Genomic DNA, 23,226 nt, shown 5'->3' with positions numbered 1-23,226 from the left:
CACTGCAGCCAATCACAGCACACGGGGTGTCTTCAAACATCAGAATTTTTTCTCACACCCTAGATGCCAGAAGTCTGAAATCAAGGTGTCAGCTGGGATGCTTTCACTCCAAAGGCTCCATGGAAAAAAATATATCCCTTGCCACTTTCCACTCTGGTGGCTCCAGGAATTCCTTGGCTTGTGGCCACATCATTGTGATCATAACATGATCATGTTACCTTCTCCCTTTCTCTCTCAAAACTTCTTCTGCTTGTTTTATCCACATCCTTGTGTTTAGGGCCCATCTGAATCACCCAGGATAAACTCCTAGTGTGAAGATTCAATTGAACCTTGTATCTTGCCATACAAATATCTGGGAATTTGGAAAAGGATATATCTTTTGGAGGAAGCAATATTTAGCCTGTCACAGATTTCAGTTAGCATATTTCCTCAAATATACCCTCGCCATGTTTTCAGGAATACATTATTCCTCTCTCTAGGGCCCTGATTCCACCTGAATTCTGCTTCTTTCATTTCTCCTCATTTCTCCTCCTCTCCTTTCAGTGAAGGACTTTTCACTGGATAGACAGTCATTCATGAGAGCTGCTCCCAACAAAGCTTCCTGAAATCCTTTAATGGAAACCCTTTAGCAGGACTATCCTAGCCCTGGCCATTCCCTTACAACTTAAAGTCTGGAAAAGCATGTGGACACCTGTTGACTTATAAAGCAACAAACAGACCCAGGGCCAGAGTTGTGACATGGTGGGTTAAGCCACAGCCTGTGACACTGGCATCCCGTATGGCCACCTGTTCATGTCTCTGCTCTTCTGCCTTCTGATCCAACTCTGTGCTAATGTGCCTGGGAAAGCAGTGGAAGATATCCCAAGTGCTTGGGCCCCTGCCATCGACATGGGAGACCTGGATGAAGCTGTTGGCTCCTGGCTTCAGTCTGGCCCAGCCCTGGCTATTGCAGCCCTTTGAGATGGAGTGAAACAGCAGATGGAAGATCTCTCTCTCTCTCTGTAACAAATAAATAAACAAAAACAAAACAAACAAACAAAAAAGAGCAGACTCAGCCGGATATGGGCTGATTAGGGTTTCAGTCCCTGCACTGCACCAACTTGTGCTATGATCCTGGCTAAGCAAGTCCCTCCAGCTGTCTACACACTGGTTTTCTAAAGAGAGGGGCTGGGCTGGCACTGTGGTGTGGTTGGTAAAGCAACCACCTGCACTGCTGGCATCCTGCATCAGCACTGGCTCAAGTCCTGGCTGCTCCACTTCCAATCCAGCTTCTGCTAACACTCCAGGGAAGGCAGAGGAAGATGGTCTGCATCCTTGGGCCCCTGCACCCACATGGAAGACATGGATGAAGCTCCTGGTTCCTGGCTTTGGTCTGGCCCAACCCTGGCCTTTGCAACCATCTGGGGAGCAAACCAGCAAATAGAAGATCTCTCTCTCTCTGTCTCTCTCTCTCTCTCTCTCTCTGCTATTCTGCTTCTTCTTCTCTGTAACTCTCTTTCAAATAAATAAATCTTTTTTAAAAAAGAAAGAAAGAGAGAGAGAGGGACTTAGTACAACTGGCTTTTAGAAGGCCTTGTACTACTGGATTTCCACAGGAAGAACTAAAATTAAATGTGTGCCTCTTTCTCAGGATCCGTTAAGATGTGTATTTCCTTCAAGTTACAAAGAAAGGCATGACATTTGGCCCTGAGCTACTGCAATTTGGGGGGAAGCATCTGCACTGAAAAGAAGAAACGGATTGAAGTGAGATAAAAATCTCCATTTTCCAGTCCCAGTGGCCCAGATCGGACTGCTTGAGGCTTCTGCAACAAGGAGAGTCAAGTTGCAAAGATCTCGATCTCTATCGTCAGCTCTATTGCTGTTTTGGAAAAAAAGTTAGCCGATCCTCCAGCTAACAGATACTTGTGGGCCTGGTAACATATCACCCACTGCATGCCTGTTTCTGTCTCCCATCCACATCTTCTCCAGGATCCCCCACCATATGCTGTCAGAAAAACTTTTTCTCATAAATAATTTTAAGAGCCACACTATTAATTTGAGAGATTTTAACAAAGAATCAGGGGAGGCACAATAACAGGAAAACAATTATCCTATCCCCTTCATAACATTCTCTTTCTTAAGTCTTAAAGGAAATATATGGACCTTTATGCCAGAGAAAAAGGAAAAAAAAACAGCACTAACTGAGCACCTACTAAATACCAGGCCTGTTTTGGGTTATCATATCATCCAAACAACCCTGTGAAGAGATACAATCATTTCCTTTAGAGGATATAGCCACAACAGCCAAAAGATAGAAGCAACTCTAACGTCTATTAACAGAAGAATGGCAAACAAAATGCCATATACATACCATAAAATGAATATTCTATAAATACATATGGTACCATAAAATATTATTCAGCCTCAAAAAGGAATAAAATTATGTTACATGCTACAATGTGAATGAACGTTAGGACATTACACTGAGTGAAGTGAAGCAGGCAGCAAAGGACAGATATTGTACGATTTAGCTTATACGAGGTACCTAGAATGGGCAAACTCATAGAGACAGGAAATAGAACACTGGTTTCTAGGGACTGGAGAGAGGGGGATGGAAAATTATCATTTAATGCATATGGTGGCTGTTAGGGGCAACAAACCGGTTTTAGAAGCGGACAGAGGTAAAGGCCGTGCAACACTGTGAACACACGCATGCCACTGAACTGTATGTGTAAATACAGATACTGTGGGAAACTGATGTTGTGTACGTTTTCCTACAACAAAATAAAAGCATCTGGAAACTAACAGATTGTCCAAAGTCACACAGTCTTTATGAGGGGAAGTTAGGGCTTGAGCCCATCTTTTAGACACAGGATAAATTATCAAACAGAGGACTCTAGTGATAATACTGAGCTCCACACAGGGGACAAACTGCCACTGAGCAAACGTAGCCTCCACATCATTCCAAGCTGAGGCTGTTTTTCAGATGACGAGTGGGTAGAAAGATGTGAACACGTCACTCATTGAACATTAGCCAACCACCCCCTTGTTAAGCACCTTCCGTAGCTTGCCTCCTCTGCTGTTTTATCCTCGGGTTCCACCTCTGTTTGAACTTTGAGAATAATTAAAGAACAGAAAGAAAAATAAATATGACTCCCAAAGCCTCCAAATAGAGGCAGTAATGAGAGCAAATACAGTGATTCACTTTAGTCAGTGTCATGGAATTTTCAAGGTCACTATTTTCAAGGTCACTGGGCCATAACATTTACATTCATCTTCCTTGTCTCTCACACCCAGGGATCTGGCACAATTACCTGGTCAATATCAGTATCTGGAAACTTTTTAATAAATTAAGTTTTGAAATTTTAGGCCCATGCCAAAAAGTACACTTTCTTGGAACAGTCTAGACAGCAAATAATCTGAAGTCTCTAATGGACATCAGTCATCCATGTTTGTTGTTTGTTGGTCTCTCCTCTCCCACCATCACTTTTACATACAAAAATTAACTCTTCATTTTATTCCACCTAAAAATGTTTTAAGTTCTGCATCCTTTCTTGGTAATCATAATAGCTAATACTTATACAGTTTGTGAGTGTCAGGCCATGATCTAATATATTGCATTAGCAGCCCATTGAATCTGTAAGAGATAGATCACACGATAGCTGGAGCAACCTATAATCTCTGGACACTTTGTCTTGCCACTCAACTGATTTAACCACATAATAAAGACCTCTGGAGGAGAGAACAAGGCACTGCTTCAAAGCCAATCCCTGACAGCCCTGCCAGGAATCATTTCACATACAAGAAGCACCAAAGCACACAGGGTACAGGCTTGACATAAAAATCCCCACCTGAATTCTAGATAATGCGAGTGCTTTCCTTGCCCATACAACCCAAACCTTCCATCTTTACCCCTTAAGTGTTCACTAACACAGCCGCCACAAATGCAAAAATCCCTCCTCTTAGAAAGTTACTGAACAGGAGGACCCCAATCCTGTCGGAACACGGTTTGGTTGGTAACTTAGGGGGGAAGCACTCGAGGGTCTCAGCACACGCGGGCACACATTCGTGCCACCTGTACAGCTAACAGCTGTGGGGCCTGAGGGACATAATTTTTTATCACTCTGGGCCCCTGTCTTGTGAAGTGTTGAGTTTGGCCACAAAACAGTAAGATCCTTTCCAACTTCTACTTGCTGCAACTGGCACTTAGAAGAATCAGTTTCACAACCAATCTGTTCTTTGTGTTCAATTATGGAATTTCAAAAGAAAGTGGCTCACAGCTGGGCAAGCCAGTTGCCTTCTAAAGTTGAATGCTTCTGTTTTAGAAACATTCTGTGGCTGCTCCCTGGCCTCTGTTCACCCTAAGAGTCTGTTCACTTGCTAACCACCTGCACAGACCCCCTGTGATCTGAGGCAGAAGGTTCAAGGTGCAAACAGGGGATTTATTTATTTACTTTTTTGTTTGTTTAAAGGTATGGGGATGAGGAGAGAATCTCCCTTCTGTTAGCTGACTCCTCAAATGCCTGCAATAGCTATTGCAGAGCTGGGCCAAAGCCAGGGTCCCAGAACTCAACCCAGGCGTCCCAGGTCAATAGCAGAGACCTAACTACTTGGTTTTCTTCCCCAAATGGCCACAACAGCTGGGCCTGGGCCAGGAGATTCTTCTGGGTACCCCCAATGAATGCAGGGACCCAAGCACTTGGGCCATCTTCCACTACTTTCCCAGACACATTAGCAGGGAACTGGATTGGAAGTGGAACAGCTGGGACCATGGACCGGTGCCTATATGGGATGTCAGCATTGCAGGTGGAGGCTTAACCTTCTATGCTACAGCAATGGCCCCACCATTGTTAGTTTCAAAGTTTATATGTGTATATGTATATATCACATATATTAACTATCAACTTCCAGATGTAGCAGTAAACCCAAAGGACCCTCAGAAGTAGGAGTCCTTGAGCCACCACTGCACAGAACAGCAACTGTGGGAAACTGGGACCTAGGTCCTTGCCAAGTTTGGAAAGGAACGTGGAACAGCCTCCTTGTTCCAGCTTGAGAGTGCAAGCCTTGCTTGGAGGCTGACAATGCCATCCCACCCAAATCCCCCGCCCAGGACATCCTGCACCGGTGTTTCTAAATCAGGACCAGAGGCAACACAGCAAGCTCTACATTCCATTCCTTATGTAAGAAAGTCCCGGGAAAGTTCCCGTCTTGGCAAGGGGGCAAGTAGAGGAGCACTGGGACTGCACATCTTAAAGACAAATGCTCCCGTCTTCAAATGGAAAGCGACTTCAAAAGGAGCCTGGGTAGGGCCATGCATCATGTCCCAATCCACCATGTTCTGCTACAGAACAATTCTATTTTCAAACAAGGTTGGGGAGGAAGGCACAGTGAGGTCTGTTTCAGAGTCACACTGCGCAGTCACATGCTAACATTTCTGAGAATGACTGAGGTAAAGAAATTTGTTTGTGTTTAATGCAAGATTGACGAAGCTATTTGATCGTCTATTCTTTTTTTCTCTCTCTTCTCTGCAACACCAATTAACATGCGTGCTGAGGAACATACACATTGGGAAATGCTGGTGTAATGGAAAACTGTGACCTTTGGAGTAAGCAAACCTCCACTGGAGTCACAACGTTTACTTGCTGTGGGGCCCAAGGAAATTTACTTAACCTCTGTGAGTCCCTGTTACACCATCTTTAAAATTCAGCTCATAATTCCAACCTCGGGAGGCTAGTACAAGGATGAAGGAAGTGACCATATTGCTTGGCACCCGAGGGGAGCCTGAGAAATGGTAATTGCCATTAACGAAAATGACATGACATGGAGTGAAGTGGCTATGCTGCTCCCAGATCTCACTTCTGGAACGAGGGGAGGGTTGATTTCCCCAGCTGCTGGGAATGCTGCAGGAAGAGAGCCCCCGCTTCCCTGTTCCCTGTAGGAACCGTCGCTAAAGAGCCACCTGGCCCAGGGACAAGCCCCTTCCTGAAGGTGACTGTGGAAGGGGCAGAGGTTACAAAGATCTGGCTCCCTCACCCTCTCTGGGGCCAAGTCTGAAGCATCGTCTCAGCTTCAGAGCTTCCTATGGGACAGGCCACGTCCACTGTTGAGACCGTACCACAGCCTATCGGCTCCTTTCTCCCCATCCTACCTCCCTCCCCCTCTCGGCCTGGCCCCTTTCTTCTCACCAAGGGCTCTCTTGAATAAATTTCCTGCCAACAAGTTTCCTGGGGACCCAGCAGACACTGCTTGGATTCAAATAGCCCATCTTCCACCCAGATTTCAAATGATTGGAAAGAAAGATTTGAATGGCCTCAGTAGGACCCACGTTTCTACATCTTCTTGTGTATGAGTTCCTTAAAGAAATGCATCACATACAAGGAAAATGTCCTCCCCAGCAACACCACTTCCCTGGGTGAGACAGGCCCTGGCTTTGATCCCCAGAGGGTGGCTCATCAGCATCACCTGTAGTGAAACCACCACATGATGCTGATGGAGGACGTCTCAGACCATCCTGGCAGAATCTGAGAAAATATTTTAAGCACAGTAGGCCCTATAGTCTCTGTCACCATGACTCAAATCTCTGATTGTAGCACACACAAGCAGCCATGGACGATATGGTAGGTGAGGGAATATGACTGCGTTCCGATAAAACTTTATTGATGCAAAAGACAGCAGGCTGCATTTGGACCTAGGCCATGCTCCCCTGGCTTTCCTGCTTCCTGCCCTAGACCCTTGCTCTACAAAACTCTTAGGACTGTCAAGCTGTTCTGGGACCTTGCTGGTCACTTGGCCTCAGCCCCAGAACTGTTGAATCATAATCTGAAAGCTAATAAGATCCTCACCTGATTTCTAGTGCATTTTGAGTTTGAGAAGAGTAGCTACTGGGGCAAGGTCCATACTGGTAATGGACTGGCTAGCTTCTCTCTGCTGTGCAATTGCGAAGGATGGGAACAGAGGCTGTGCCAGCTCTCTTGCAAAAGCATGCTATGTAGAGTAGGCAAGATCACATACCCCTTTATGGGGCAAACCAGTAGGTTGTAACTTGCAAACCAGACGACTAATTAATTTGAAGGGCACACACACACACACACACACACACACTATATATATATATATATATATATATATATATATGAAGCAATCAATATAAAACAAAACAAAAAGCCAGACAGAGCTCTGTCCTTTTGAGGGGAAGATGGAAGAGATGATCTTGGTTGCCAGGCTCTGGAGCTCATCCTCCTGATTCATACCATCCTGTTTTTCCAGTAAAGACTTTGCAAGACTGCATTAGTCAAATGATTCTGCAACATCATTTAAGCGGCATAAGGTGTCTGCTTGTATCTGAGCATGATTGTGAGGGCGGACTTGTGCCAGCCCATCTGTTCCTCTGAGAATATATCCAGAATTAATTCTATTAGAAACTCAAAAACAACAGGCTCACTTTGGCAGGATGACCCTGGTGAGTGGATGTGAACGGAGCAGGTCTCAGGAGCAGGCTCCCAGCAGGGACACCGGCAGCATAACGGTGGACGCCTCAGTCCTCCCCAACACCCGTGCCCCTGCAAAGGCCCAGAGATGCTTCCTGGGATGGACATAAACCTTCCATCCTCTACAGCAGCTGTCAGCAAACATCTCCAAAAGACCAGATGCTAAGTGTAGGGAGGGTTTTACCTCTCAAGGTCTTTGACTGGGTCTAAGAATTAAAATGAAGGGGCCAGCGCCGTGGCTCACTTGGTTAATCCTCCGCCTGAGGCACCAGCATCCCATATAGGCTCTGGGTTCTGGTCCTGGTTGCTCCTCTCCCAGTCCAGCTCTCTGCTGTGGCCCGGGAGGGCAGTGGAGGATGGCCCAGGTGCTTGGGCCCTACACCCGCATGGGAGACCAGGAAGAAGCACCTGGCTCTTGGCTTTGGATCGGCATAGCTCCGGCTGTTGTGGCCATTTGGGGAGTGAACCAACAGAAGGAAGACCTTTCTCTCTGTCTCTCTCTCTCTCACTGTCTATAACTCTACCTGTCAAATAAATAAAAAATGACTGACTACTTTAAAAAAGAATTAAAATGAAATAAGACAGATTAGCAGGAGAAAAGCATACACATTTCAGCTGCATAAGGGAATGTAGTCTCCTTCCCCAATAAAAGAGATAAAGCCTACATGTTCTTGTGTTAGGTTAAATAACTGTGGAAAATGAACTGAATTATATGACAAAGGCTATAAGAAGATAAAAAGTGTTTTTTAAAGAATTATTTATTTGAAAGACAGAGAAACAGAGACAGACAAGTATTTTCCATCAGTTCACACACCCCCCACCCCCACCCCCAGATGCCTGCAACAGCCAGGGCTGAGCCAAGCTGAAGACAGGAGCCTAGAACTGCCCCCAGGGCTCCCACATGGGTGGGAGACACAAAAGTACATGGGCTATCATCTGATACCTTCCCAGGTGCCTTAGCAGGAAAAAGGATCAGAAGTGGAGAAGCCAGGGCTTGAACCGGTGATCAGATGTGGAATGCCAGCATCCCAAGCAGCCTATTCCTGTGCCACAGTGCACACCCCTAAAAAGTATTTCCACAAGGTCTGTTTGTACATAATCCTCCCTGATAGGACTCCCTACTGAAGAATGCTTCTTGTCTCCTGGTATAGGAAGGGCATCTTTCACATGGCAGTTTTAATCTCTTGTTTTCCGGGGGAAACCAGAGGAAGAATAGAACACACTTAGAATCTGTTGTTCTTCAAGGGCCCTTAGCTCACGGTAATCCTCCTATCAAAATGGAAAATCTGGGGGTAACATATGTGCCACCCTTCATAAATCTCTCAGGCTTTGACAGCTGCAAGGGCCCCATTAGTCCCACGCCATTCTGCCTTGAAGCACAAAAGCAGGCACTGCCACTACATAATGTGGCTGTATTCAAGCAGACTTTACTCACAAAAGCAGCCAGTGAAATGGACTTGGCCTGTGGATTTAGCTTGCTAACTCCTGCTCTAGAGTTTGATCTAGATCACCACTTCTCAGATCTTAATGTATGAGTACACAGGAATCACCAGGGCGCCCTGTTCACATACAGAGCAACAGATGAAACCCGAGATTCTGTATTCTTGACAAGCTCCGGGATGCTGCTGCTGCTCTATGAGCCACACTTGCAGCAGCAAGGATTGAGTGTACACTGGTAGTTTCCAACCTTGGATACATTCTCAAATTACCTGGAGAGCTTTAGAAATAACAGCTCCCAGTTCTCCCCTTCACCATCTTCACCCACAAAATTATGATTTTATTATCTGTTATGTGGCTTGAGCGTCAGGATCTTTTTTGTTAAAGACCTCTGGGTATTTCTGATGTGCAAATGAGTTAAGAATACTGCACAGCAAACAATGAAAGATTTAGTATTTTCTTTGAAAAGGATTAAATTCCCTACTCAGATTTCTAAAATGGAACATTTGCTCAGTGTGAAGTTATCCTCTGAGAAAAGAAAATATGTCCGAGGAAAAGGAATGACACTGTTTCTTATGTGTAGAGGTCCCTAAATTAGCCAATGAGAATAATATTTAAAGTCCAAGCGAACAGACCTTATAGAAAGGAATGGCCCCTTCCTCTGAGATTGGGGCAAACGAGAAACTCAAAATTTTGTAAGGGTAGAGTCTAGAATTTCGGCATTCATGTCAACTGCTCTGTAAAGGAAGAGCTATCCAGCTAGCCAACACCTTCTGAGCACTTAGCATGTCCTGGGGGAAGTCACCTGCTGAGCACTGGCCTAGGGGAGGAGGGAAAGACTGGAGGAAAATTGTGAACATTTGAAATAGATCCTGTGAACACTAGGAGAAGGTGCAATACAGGAGACAAATGGATTTTCCAGTGCTGTCGCAGGCCAGCGGCAGTTAAAGACATTTTTCAACTGAATAAAAGGAAGAATTTGCTGACAGTGAGAACTGTCCAAGGCCATCATGGCTTTCCACTGGAACTGGTCAACTCCCAGTGGCTGGATCTCAACCACAGGTGAGATCAGCACTTTACATCTGCAAAACCTGTGTGTCAAGACCAGCTGAGTGGGGTGTTACTAGGGATTTTGTCTAGTCACGACTGCATCGCCAACCTTGGCAAATGTGTGACTTTAAAAATGCTACAATCAAGGCCACATCTGTAAGAACATCCCTCGTAAATATTTGCGTCAATTCACATTCAGTGGAAGAAAAAGGCGTTGTGTGAACTCAACGTGCCAGAAACAGCACACAACAAGTAAACTACCTTTTGGCATGGGGAGAGATAATGTATCTCTCCTGTGAATATTCTCCCTTGAGGACTGGGAAGTGGCGAGAAAGAGCAGCAGCGGCTGCTACCACAGAGGACAATATGATGCTTGGGGAATGCAAGAGTTGAAAGTGCAGTACAGAAGCTGAACTGAACACCAAGACCTCCTTCCAAGGCAGATCCCTGCATTCTAAGAAAACACCTGTGCTTCTGGGTGTTCTTTTGGTTTGAAAGTATAAGCTTCTTGTGAGAAAGGAATGAATCACCACATAAATTATTCAGATCCCCAAGCCCTTCAGAGAACTGCTCTCTGGTCTTTGTTTGAGGCAGGGATCTTCTCCGTATCCTTAGTGAGCCAGTGAGTAATGTATCAAATCTGCATCTTTGCTCTCTTGTGTCCAGAGAAAGGCCATGGCAAATTAGGCCATAGGTACCTGGGCTTTCTGTATCTTGTTTTATCATGATTATCAGTAGCAGCACCTCTTGCCTAGCTCGCAATAAATTCTTTTCCTTAAAGCCCGGAATGGTTTGAGCTAAATTAGTGCTCCTGCAGGAGAATTTCATACCTAGCAGACAGTGGTATGACACAGCAGTATATTTGGGTTTAGATAACAATTTACCACATTCCAGGTGCCAACCTCAGATAGATCACCGTCTGCTCAGTGCCAGCCTCATTACCAGTAAAATGAGGACACAGATGCCTCAGAGGTTTGTTACGAGGACAGAACACATGGACACAACTGAGAATAGCACCTGGCAGGTGGAAAGGTGAGTACCTCAGCCACATTAGTTACATAATCCATGCCCTCCAGGAGCTAAGAGAAAAATACACTTAGATGAACACATGTTTACAACACACACAGCCATCAAAATAAGAACATAAAGCAACGACATATTTAGATGGCAGGTATGTTATTATTTTCATAGGCTCCCCGTGTCTATAAAAACCAATCACCAGTTTTTAGCTTGGCATCAAAGTTTTCCATGATTTCATTTTTTTTTTAAATTTTTTGACAGGCAGAGTGGACAGTGAGAGAGAGAGACAGAGAGAAAGGTCTTCCTTTGCCGTTGGTTCACCCTCCAATGGCCGCTGCTACCGGCGCACTGCAGCCGGCGCACCGCGCTGATCCGAAGCCAGGAGCCGGGTACTTATCCTGGTCTCCCATGGGGTGCAGGGCCCAAGCACTTGGGCCATCCTCCACTGCACTCCCTGGCCACAGCAGAGAGCTGGCCTGGAAGAGGGGCAACCGGGACAGACTCTGGCGCCCCGACCGGGACTAGAACCTGGTGTGCCGGCGCCACAAGGCGGAGGATTAGCCTAGTGAGCCGCGGTGCCGGCCCTCATGATTTCATTTTGATACAGTGTTTCCACACCTTCTGCATTGCATAAACAACCTATACCAGAACGAAACCAGACCACTTGCTGTGGTCCCAATGGGCACCATCCCCTCCCGTCTCTGGAAGCTTATTTGTATTTACTATGTGTGCAATAGTTTCGCTCAGCTTTGCAGAGCAGTATCTTTACGTCTGTCACCATCCAGGCCAAAGAACTTTTTCCATGAGACTTTCTTTAAAACCTCAGCAGACAGAATGTATCTATCCTTCTCTGTGGTGTCTTAACACTTCATACCTCAATTATCATATTTTTCAGACACTCCTTTGTTCCTTTGATTTGGAGTTATTTTGTGAATCCCAGTAGGTTTTTTTCTTCTTTTTTATAAAGCAGAGTGACAGAGAGAGGAACCTCCCAAGGCCAGGGCTGGGTTAGTCTAAAGCCAAGAACTCCATTCAGGTTGTCTATGTGGGTGGCAGGGGTCTCAGTACTGGACCATCATCTGCTGCCTTCCCAGGCACATTAGCAGAGAGCTGGACTGGAAGCAGAGCAGCCAGGACTCCAAACAGGACTCCCACATGGGATGTTGGTGTAACAGATGGCAGCTTAATCCACTGAACCATAATGCCACCCCCCACTCTGCCAAACTTGGCCACCACTAGATTTTAAGTGTCTTAAGAGAAATCATTCCTGGGCTGGCCCGCGGCTCACTAGGCTAATCCTCCACCTTGCAGCACCGGCACACCGGGTTCTAGTCCCGGTCGGGGCGCCGGATTCTGTCCCGGTTGCCCCTCTTCCAGGCCAGCTCTCTGCTGTGGCCAGGGAGTGCAGTGGAGGATGGCCCAAGTGCTTGGGCCCTGCACCCCATGGGAGACCAGGAGAAACACCTGGCTCCTGGCTTCGGATCAGTGCCGCGGCGGCCATTGGAGGGTGAACCAATGGCAAAGGAAGACCTTTCTCTCTGTCTCTCTCTCTCACTGTCCACTCTGCCTGTCAAAAAAAAAAAAAAAATCATTCCTTATTCTTTATGTCTCAACCTCTGACAGGACTCCTGCCATCAATCCTCCCACAGTATGCAGAGTATATGTCATGGTGCCTTATCCACTGTGAGCATTTAATAGACGTGAGCTGGGTGTGGGCATCCCTGAATGTGAGAAAGTTGCAATTGGAATGGAGATGGGAAGGCGTCCATTCCCAGGAAGCCCGGGAAGACAAGATGAGCTCTGCCAGTGGCTCTTCTGCTGGGAATTTTGAATTGGGTCTTGGAAATACTCAATCAAGTTACTATAATAATGATAACAATAGTGACATTTACTGAGCACTCACTGTGTGCCCCTCACTGTGCTAAATATTTAAGGACATTTTCTTTACTCCCCTTGCCCTGTGAGGGACAGGCTGTGGGGGCTCAGAAAATGATACCATAAAATATGGTGCCTTGACAGGCTGAGCACTTTGCACTTAAGAAAGCAGGAGTCTCAAAACAAGGTCTCGCTGAACTTCCCACCCACTCCTCTTTTCTCTGTAGCACAGGGATGTGATTTCTTTCAAGTTCCCCCCGAATATTAACTCACAGAGAAAGAAGACTAGAGTTGACATCATATCCAGAACACAGACGGACTTTGTTCCAGGCCATTGTCTGTTCTTCAGGACCACTCTCCCTCCCCCCCTCAGAATAACCTACCTTCTCCCCAGATTGCCTGCATCCCCTACCTCCATCTCCCATGTGAAGAGAGCATACAGGCTTCTAAATCACTTTGGCTATTAGGCACTCACCTTCCTATGATGCCCCTGTGCATGTAATAAATCTGTATACTTTTTCTCCTGGTACTCTGTCTACTGTCAATTTGACTCAACTACTAGACCATCAGAGGGCAGAAGGGAAACCCCTTGCATCCTTACAAAGCTTTCATTAGTCCCATTTTGTAGATGAGGAAACTAGACTCAGCCAAGTTAAGTGTTAAATCAGGAGTCAAACTTAAGCAATCTGTGTCCAGAGCCTGTGTTGGTAACGACTCTGCTGAAATGTGTTTCCCCAGGCAGGGCAGGTCATGATGAAACCTCCGTAAGACTGAAAAATGGGACATTGAGGGTCATGAACAAGCCAGTGAGTAAGCACAGGAAACTGATCTACTGTGGAAAGAAACAACTACAGGGGAGGAGTAAAGGGAGAATCGTAAATGAAAGATTGCAGAGCTAGACAGACACAGAACAGCCCCATTTCCCGTCAGCTACAATATTCCCAGGCACTATTGTCTTTCCTGCCTTTGGATTTTGCAAACCTCACTGCTTGCGATTAACTGACCTTTGCATCAGCTAAATGAGTGGGGCTTCTTTGTTGGCTAAAGAGCCCTCTGGGCACTTCTTAAAAGCCTGTATTTCTGTATTTAATGTGGACTCTGGAATCACACCATTGCCTGGTCCTCAACTCAGGCCAGCTCCAACTCAGCAGACCACATTCTGGAATGTTCCCCTAATTCAGAGTCAGAAGACCCTGCTAGCTCTGCCACGCTACTAACTGGGTCGCCTTAAACTGGTTCTTCATGTATTTGAACCTCAGCAACGTCATTTATAAAATGGGCGGGAGGGGAGAGGGGACAGCCAATGACGAAACACTTGACCTGCCTCTCGCCTCCAGCCAAGAGTTGTGGCTGCTGCACATCTCTGACAGTCTGTGAAAAGGTTATGCAAATATGGAGCTTTTTCTTTCTTCCTAAGTTCAGCATTCTTCAGACCTGGTGTGTAAACCACGGCTGTTATCAGCCGAGCTGGGCCAGTCAGTACAGAAAAAAGTCATGTTATCTATGCTATGGCATGTCCCTCTCTTGGATCTCTGTTTACGGAGTCAAAGTATTGCAGTTCTCACTAATTAGTCAACTCTGGAAGCTCTGGTCTCCTAATCAGCTAGAGGGATCTACTTTTCCAGGGCTGTTTCCTCATCAAGAAAACACTCTGCTGGGCTGGCTCTCTGTTCCCTTGGCCCCGTGCCTTCTCCTATTTTTGTACTTTGCTAAACTCTACCCACATGGACCTAGAAGGTCTCCCTCCTTCGCCCTCCCATTCCGAAAAACAGGATTATATTCCTGCCTTAAAAAACTCCTAATTGGTTGGAGAGAAACTTACTTGGCCACAAAGATCTGTGACAGAGGTGTGGGAGTTTGGCTCCAGGGTTAAGACACTGCTTTGGACACGCACATCCCTTATCAGAGTGCCTGGTTCAAGTCCTGGCTCCTCGGCTTCCAGTCTAGCTTCCTGCTGATGTACACCCTGGGAGGCAGCAGGTGATGCTCAAGTACTTGGGTTCCTGTTACCCATGTGGCAGGATGGAGTTCCAGGTTCCTTGCTTCTGCCTGGTCCAGCCTTGGCTATTATGGGCATTTGGGGAGGGAAGAGATGGAAGGTCTCTCTCTCTCTCTCTCTCTCTCTGCCTTTTAAATACAATAAAAATAAATAAACAGATTTTTTTGATAGGCAGAGTGGACAGTGAGAGAGAGAGAGAGACAGAGAGAAAGTCTTCCTTTTTCCGTTGGTTCACTCCCCAATGGCTGCTGCGGCCAGCACACCGCGCTGATCTGAAGCCAGGTGCTTCTCCTGGTCTCCCATGGGGTGCAGGGCCCAAGCACTTGGGCCATCCTCCACTGCACTCCCAGACCACAGCAGAGAGCTGGCCTGGAAGAGGAGCAACTGGGACAGAATCCAGCGCCCCGACCGGGACTAGAACCTGGGGTGCCGGCACTGCAGGTGAAAGATTAGCCTAGTGAGCCGGGGGGCCGGCCGATGGTTTTTTAAAGAGAGATAGGGCAGATACATAACCACTTGAGAGTCCAGTCACCACGTGATTCTTGGAGATACAGTTAAGTTTACGAGGCATAGAGATTTTAAATTTAATTGAATTTTGCAATGGATTTATTTGTAAATGAGCCATGCCTCACTCATACATATTATTACTTATGTCCGGATTGTTTCCAATATAAAGTAGGTTTCCTGTCTCATCAAAACCTCAAAACTCACTAAATCATAGTCTTCCTATCTTGTGACTCATGCAGAATTGACCACAGTTTCACACGAATAAATCAAGAGACAGTTGAAGCTTGTTTTAAATTATGGAGTGGGAAAAATCCTGGGAAGTAGAAGCCCTGGAATGGGATTGCAAGATACAAAAACAGCACTGTTGAGTCAGTTTGAATTTCAGATAAGTAATGGATAAACAGCCACTACTGCATGGGACAGCCTGACCCTAAAATTATTTGTTGTTAACTGAAATTCAGTTTCACTGGGCATCCCATGTTTTTTGTTTGGTAAGTCGACAATCCTACTCAGGGGTCCAGGTCTGCCTCTCGTGGCACAGGGCGTTTAAATTCCCCAGTCCTCAGAACACTCTGTAGTATGAGAAGACTCAACAAGATGAATCGTGAGATTTCTTTGTGAGCCATGATTATGTAATTCTGTGATTCAAACACTAATGAGCTATGAATGTGATACTGGGCAAATTACTTAATCTCTTGGTGGATCAGTTTCCTCATCTTCAAAATAAGGATGATGAAGACAATGTCACAAAATTGTTGAATGAACGGATCTGGCTTATGCCTCTGTCACAGCTAAGCAAAGACAGAGTTGGCTAACGGGTGAAACAGATTTTTTTTTTCCAGTAACAACTAACAGGGAAAGAGCTGTACTTCATTCCTATTTGTGCAGAGGTGGCTGGACATTTTATTTACTTATTTTTTAAATTCTTTTATTTTTTTTATTTTTTTGGACAGGCAGAGTGGACAGTGAGAGAGAGAGAGAGACAGAGAGAAAGGTCTTCCTTTGCCGTTGGTTCACCCTCCAATGGCCACCGTGCTGCGGCCAGCGCACCACGCTGATCCGATGGTAGGAGCCAGGTATTTATCCTGGTCTCCCATGGGGTGCAGGGCCCAAGGACGTGGGCCATCCTCCACTGCACTCCCTGGCCACAGCAGAGAGCTGGCCTGGAAGAGGGGCAACCAGGACAGAATCCGGCGCCCCAACTGGGACTAGAACCCTGTGTGCCGGCGCTGCTAGGCGGAGGATTTGCCTGTTGAGCCGCAGCGCCGGCATTTTTTAAATTTTTAAGGTGATCAAATTTCATGTATTTCATATATACAGGTTTAGGAGCATAGTGATTACTTCCCACCCTTCCCTCCAACCTGCTCATGCTCCCACCCTTCTTTCTTCCTCCTCTTTCAATTTTTACAGTGATCTACTTTCAGTTTACTTTATATTCATAAGATTGACCCTACACTAAGTAAAGAGTTCAATAAATAGTAAGAAGCAAAAAACATTGTTCCTCAACAGTAGAGATGAGGGCTTTAAACAATCACTGAATATCAAAATGTCAATTTCACTCCTATACATTACAGTTTTGGTACTCTGTTAGTAACCACAGAACAGGGAAAACATATGGTTTTGTCTTTTTGGGACTGGCTTATTTCACTAAGTATAATGGTTTCCAGTTGCATCCACTTTGTTGCAAAAGACAGGATTCATTCTTTTTTTACAGCTGAGTCGTACTCTGCACTATGTATATACCAAACGTCTTTATCCAGTGACTGGACATTTTAAAGGGAGAATAAAGGAGTCAGGAATTGCAGGAAGCAGGGCTCAAGAAGATCCAGGGAACTGAAAAACATCAGAGGGTTGATCAGTGGAACTGTGGCGATGCCAGTTCTGCCTGCTAGCTGGCAATTACGCAAGTCTCCCAAAAGAGACTAGGAGACACAGGCCCTAACGTTCCTTATGAATACATTCCAATGGCATGGTTTCCAGGTCCTTGGGAAAGACATTATTGAGTTACATGTAAAGTTGGCCTCCCATATCCATTGGTTCCATATCCATGGCTTCAATAAAAAATATTTTGGAAAAAGAAATTGCATCTGTACTGAACAAGTACAGACTTTTACCTTGTTGTTATTCTCTAAATAATATTGCATAGCAACTATTTACATAGCATTCATATTGTAATAGGCATTATAAGTAATATAGAGGTGATTTAAAGTATATAGGAGGGGTCTAGCTTTATGGCACAGAGAGTTAAGCTACCACCTATGAAGACAGCATCCCATATGAGCACCAGTTAAAGTCCCAGCTACTCCACTTCCTATCCAGCTCCCTATTAATGTGTCTAGGAAAGCAGTGTTAGATGGCTCAAATACTTAGGTCTCTGCCATCCACATGAGAAACCTGGATGGAGTTGCAAGCTCCTGGCTTTAGCCTAGTCCAGCCCCAGCTGATGTGACAATTAGGGAATGAACTAGCAGGTTAAAGATCTTTCTCTCTCTGTTTTTCAAATAAATAATCTTTTAAAAAATAAAGTGTATGAGAAGATATACACAGGTTGTGTGCAAACACTACACCATTTTACATAAGTACTTATGTAACCTTCGGTATCCATAGATCTGGTAACTGGTCCCCATGGATATCAAGGACCACTGTATATCTCAAAGTGATGGAGAAAGTGTGTGCAGCTTTGAGCCATTTTTAGGAAATTCTCTAGGTGTAGGAGATCAGGGGCCTGTTGTCCAGTGTTGCCTGGAATGAGTAGTAAATTCTTTTGATGGCCCCAAGCTCTTTCTGATGGGAACTCAAAATAGGTCTGGGATGTCACAGGGACACTGCCTTGGGCTGCCAGAGCCCTGATAGGATTGTTCCTATCCAATGCAGACATTTGGAAGAGTTCTTATGTGCTGGGAGTTCTTCAAATATGCCATGCTTGTTTGCATATGCTGTGTCCCCCTTTCCTTGAATCTTAACTTCTTTACCTTCCTTGCCCAGCTTACTTATTCTCTGTCATCTAACCACTGGGTACTAAGTCCAACTGTCATCTCATTTCTAAAACTTTTGCTATCCTGCCCCAGTGCCCCTCCTCAATATCGTTAGGTATTTTTATTGTGTGCTTCCAAAACATCCGAAGCAATACCCCACCACAGCATATAACGTACTGGGTGGTGATTTATGGTCAACTGTTTTTCTCTTCTACCTCTCGGATGAGAAAATGTACATCCAGATCTTCTGGAGATGGAAGGGTTTTCCCACCAACATGGAGATCAAATGTTTGATGGGGAAACAGCACTGTTCAAGAGAAAGAGATACGGCAACTGGCATAGGATGTGGAACTCTGGAGAAGCAGAGAAGGTTAAGAGTGATGTGCAATGTAATTCCCTTTTCCAAATTTAAAAGAAATTTGACAATCATCATTACTTAGCTGTGCTTTTAGAGAATCATTTAGGTTTGTGTTTCTTCCAAGCATAAGATTTCTGTAAAACAGGTGCAAGGGTTGTCCAAGGAGGCTCAGTTGCATTTAGAATACAAGTGAACAATGATAGTGCTGGGCTCTCTACAGCAGCAGTGTGGCCTCCGCGCAGCATCACTCAACGTGTGCTAATACAGAAATGTTCATGCATATTTCTACCAATATCCTCCATCTTTCTCTCCAAGGGAAGTCATGCTTTGTCTTCAGCAGATAGGACAGCTGAAGCCATGCAAAGTTACTAAGAATCCCTCAGATCTTGTCCATTCATGGTTGACTTTGGCAGAATAAAAGAAGTCACAGATTGCTTACTTCCACTTGTTTCCTCTTATTCCTACCCCGGAGAGAAAGAAGCAACAAGATAGACAGCTAGACAAATCCAGTGAAGGAGCATCTACATTTGTTAAATATAAATCTTTGTTCTTTGGAGCAGAAGCAAAAGCACAGACGTGAGTTTCTTGTAGACCAATAAGAACGTTCCCGGTAGGACCCAGTGGTGTCTGACCCACATATGAGAACCACTGCCATCAACTATTTTTGTGTTTTATGTTGCTCTTTGCTTTTACTGTCATTCCCTTCCTTATTCTCATCACCTTCCAAGCCTATTTGCCAAGAAGAGTTGTAGTAATCTTAGCCCTCTGCGTTTAACAATGACGTCGCAGTCAGAGTGTCCTACATTCAAATAATGCTGCTCTGGGGGAGTGTGACAGCCACAGCAGCCCACAGAACGCCATTTATTGATCATCCACTGAGCATAGAAACACCGCTTCATGCAGTGAGAGATGACACGTGCTCATGGACTGGGATGAGGCCCTGAGAGAAGCAGCCCCCGGCTTAGGGCAGAGAAACCTGGTCCCAAATCTTGACTTTTCCACTTACACATACTATTTAAGCAACTTAAAAAACCTTTCTAGGCTTTCATTTCTTCATCCGTAAAATAGGCACAATGTTATTTATCTCACAGGATGGGTTTAACAATAAAGTGAGGGAAGAGACGCCAAAGTTGCAGGACCAAGTCAAGTATCCTGAAAATTAATTGTTCAGCCATTGGATTCCTCCCTTCCACGTGGTCTGAAAGAAGTCACTGTCAAATCAATACAACCAAACAGCATAGAATCATGCTTAAAATAAACTCTTAAGTTTTACTTTTTTGGAAAATATTATAATATCCAACTCATACTCTTAGAAGAACTTCTCACAGCTCCTTTCCTATTCTTCTCATATCTCACATTTATAGGAATCCTTTTACTCCTCTCAAAACGCCTCTACCAGCATCCCCTAGGCTGGAGAAGGTTTCTTCCCTCACTGCTCTCAGTCCTGGAGGTCAATATAACCTATACTCTAAGTTCTTCCCTTTCTCTCCAGCTTTTTCTCTCTCTCTTTTTAATATTTATTTATTTATTTATTTGAAAGAGTTACACAGAGAGAATGAGAGGCACAGAGAGAGAGAGAGAGAGAGAGAGAGAGAGGTCTTCATCCGCTGGTTCACTCCCCGGTTGGCTGCAATGGCTGGAGCTGTGCCGATCCGAAGCCAGGAACCAGGAGCTTCTTCCAGGTCTCCCACACAAGTGCAGGGGCCCAAGCCCTTGGACCATCTTCCACTGCTCTCCCAGGCCATAGCAGAGAGGTAGATCGGAAGAGGAGCAGCTGGGACTCGAATTGGTGCTGCCATTGCAGGCGGCGGCTTTACCCACTATGCCACGGTGCCTGCCCCAACTCTCTTTTTGTTCTCATTTTTTTTCTTAATCAATTTCACCAGGAGAATCTAGGAACTGGGCATGGTGAAGACAAGTACTCCTTAAAGGCCAGAGAATGTTGAGCAGAAGACCAGGTAGGAAGAGACAACTTTCCTTTTTTTCAAGAAAGGGGAAAAGCTGGAAGCATCTCAGTTGAATCATCCCTTTATCTGTCGTGTTTGTAGAGGGACAGATTCAAAGCCAGTCACACAGTCTGACAGCAGAAGTTTAGGCAGCCTTCCCAGGACTTCTGTGATCAAAACTGGGAGCCGATCTCCTTCTTTCTGATTGGCTGATCAGTCAGAGGGTCAGGTTCCAGATGCTTGGTGCTATGGTCAGCATTTTGTCCAGGAACTCCATGCCTCTCAGTGAGCAGAGCAGGCGATCTCCCCAAGATTCTTTCTATACACCCGATGTCTGCTGTATCACGAATGCCTTCTCACAGGTACACGCACCATTCATGCAAATGTGTCTGCAGTTTTACAGACAGGAGAACTGTATGTCTGGGCACAACCAAATTGTCACATCCTGCTAATGCAAAGACTTTTCATTTTCTTTCACTCCCGTAACACTTATCTCCGAGTTCAATCTAGTTCCACTTTCCTGCAAACATATTTGTAATTTCTCCTCAGAGACAGATTAAGATAGAGACTTCACTACAAACAGTGTGGCAGGTGTTTACATGATTGGTTCGAAGCTGTTTCTTGTATTTCATTTTTATTTCAGAGGCAAAGTTAGAAAGGGAGAGACAGAGTGAGCGCTTCCACCTGCTGGTTCGTTTCTCAAACGGCTGCAATGGTTAGGGTTGGGCCAGGCGGAAGCCAGGAACCAAGAGCTTCATCCAGGCCTCCCATGAGGGTGGGAAGGGTTCAAGTCCTTGGGCCATCTTCTGTTGCTTTCCTAGGCACACTAGCCGGGAAGTGAGTCCAAAGTGGAGCAGCTGGGACAGGAAGCAATGCCCATAAGGAACATGGGAATCACAGGTGGCAGCCTAACCAGCTACACCACAATGCAGGCCCCCATTGTGTTTTATTGTTATCTTTTGAGGTTTGTTTTCAATGGGTGCAGGGAGGGTGTACCAACAGTGAGGCTAAATTAAAGCTGTGACTGTCCTTTAAACAGTCCACTTTCCATTAGCATTCTAGTATTTCTGTGCAAGAGGTTGCTGTGGGTCAAGGTGTTTTATTCTGCTCCATTTACTCCGATTTTTAAACTCAGTCATTTTTCCGCCTTGGATAAATATCACTCATTGTGGTGTTTCTAAGCCTAGGCAGTGTCTTGGAATTTTTTTCCCTGTGCCAAACACTGATCTTTGTTCAAGCCATTCCCTTTGCCTGATTTTTCCTTACCACGCTCTGATCACTCCTTGCCCCTGAACATCCCTAAGTCATTGACAAGATGGAATCTGGCATCACATTCATGTGATGGGGGTTCCCGGGGTAGCTCCTGTTGTTTTGTAATTAAATTCATGCAAATATTTATTGAATGCCTACTCTGTGTGAGCTGGTATTTAAGGTTTTCAAGAATTAAAGACATGAGCAAGACAGTGTCTGTGCTTCAGATATTTTTAGCTTAGGTTTTCAATTTTGATCTTTTTTACAGAAACATGATTTTAATGATTTAGCAGCTTTATTAAGACCTAATTCATATACCACACAGGCCACCTCTTTTCAGCCTGTAACTTGATGATATGTAGTATAGTCACAGAGTGGTGCGTGCATCATCACAATTTGAGAACTGTTTCACTAATTTCAAAAAGAAATCTTCCATTGCCCCCCAGAAGTATTTCCATACCTAAGCCCTAGCCAAACACAAGCCTATTATGTCTATAGAGTCCCGTTCTGGATGTTCCTCATAAACAGAATCATACAATATGTGGTTCTTTGTGACTGACTCCTTTCATTTAGTAGTGTTTTCAAGTTTCACTCACATATGGCATGTATTGGTATTGCACTTCTTTCTCTCTTGAAAAAAATTTATTTGTAAGAGAGAGAGAGACAGAGAGATAGAGAAAGAAACTCCCAACTACTGGTTCACTCCCCAAATGCTTACAACAGCCAACCAGGGCTGGGCTGGGACTGAATCCTGGAGCTGAACCTGAATCCAAGTCCCCCATATGGGAGGCAGATACCCAGTTACTTGAGCCATCTGATGCCTCCCCGGGTGAGCATTAGCAGGAAGCTGGAAACAGGACCCTGGGTTGGGAACAGAACCCAGGCACTCCAAAGTCGAACACAGATGTCCTATCTGAAGCTAAGCACCCACTCCCCTTTTCTTTTTTCAAGCCTTTTTAATAGGGCAATTTTAGGATCACTGCAAAATTGAGAGGAAAACAGAGATGGCCTATACAATCCCTGTCTCCTGTAGGCACAGCCTCCCATCTTATCAACATGCCCCCACAGAGTGGAATATGTGCTGTAACTGAGTCGTCATTTGTGAAACCTTCATCTTACGGTGGTTAATTTCAACTATATTAGTTATTTCCTCTGTTACCTTCCCCTGCCTCACAGATCATTTTAGCCCAGGAGCCTGACAAAAGCTGAGTAGTAACAGACTTTCCATTATGTTCATTTTTCTGACATAATGTGGGGGAAAACAAGAAGCTTGCACACATGTGTGTACGTGTTTAAAGAGACACATACCACTTTAGAACAAGAGGCAGTCTGGCGTTCTCAA

The 23,226-nt window shown here is 45.1% G+C and overlaps 2 protein-coding genes across 2 annotated transcripts in view; both read left to right on the top strand.

Annotated features, from left to right (window-relative positions):
- The window catches only part of SMIM36 (small integral membrane protein 36), a 57,239-nt gene extending 36,592 nt beyond the window's left edge, over positions 1-20,647 (top strand). Inside the window, exon 2 of the mRNA XM_051825157.2 lies at positions 20,574-20,647. The gene's annotated coding sequence lies outside the window, so the exon portion shown is untranslated. The remainder of the gene's footprint in view (positions 1-20,573) is intronic.
- Positions 1-23,226, top strand: part of MMD (monocyte to macrophage differentiation associated) — a 162,628-nt gene that overhangs the window by 36,109 nt on the left and 103,293 nt on the right. The window lies entirely within an intron of this gene.

This window comes from Oryctolagus cuniculus, chromosome 17 (genome assembly GCF_964237555.1).
Source record: "Oryctolagus cuniculus chromosome 17, mOryCun1.1, whole genome shotgun sequence".
NCBI lineage: Eukaryota > Metazoa > Chordata > Mammalia > Lagomorpha > Leporidae > Oryctolagus > Oryctolagus cuniculus.
This window is presented reverse-complemented; position numbering and strand designations above follow the sequence as displayed.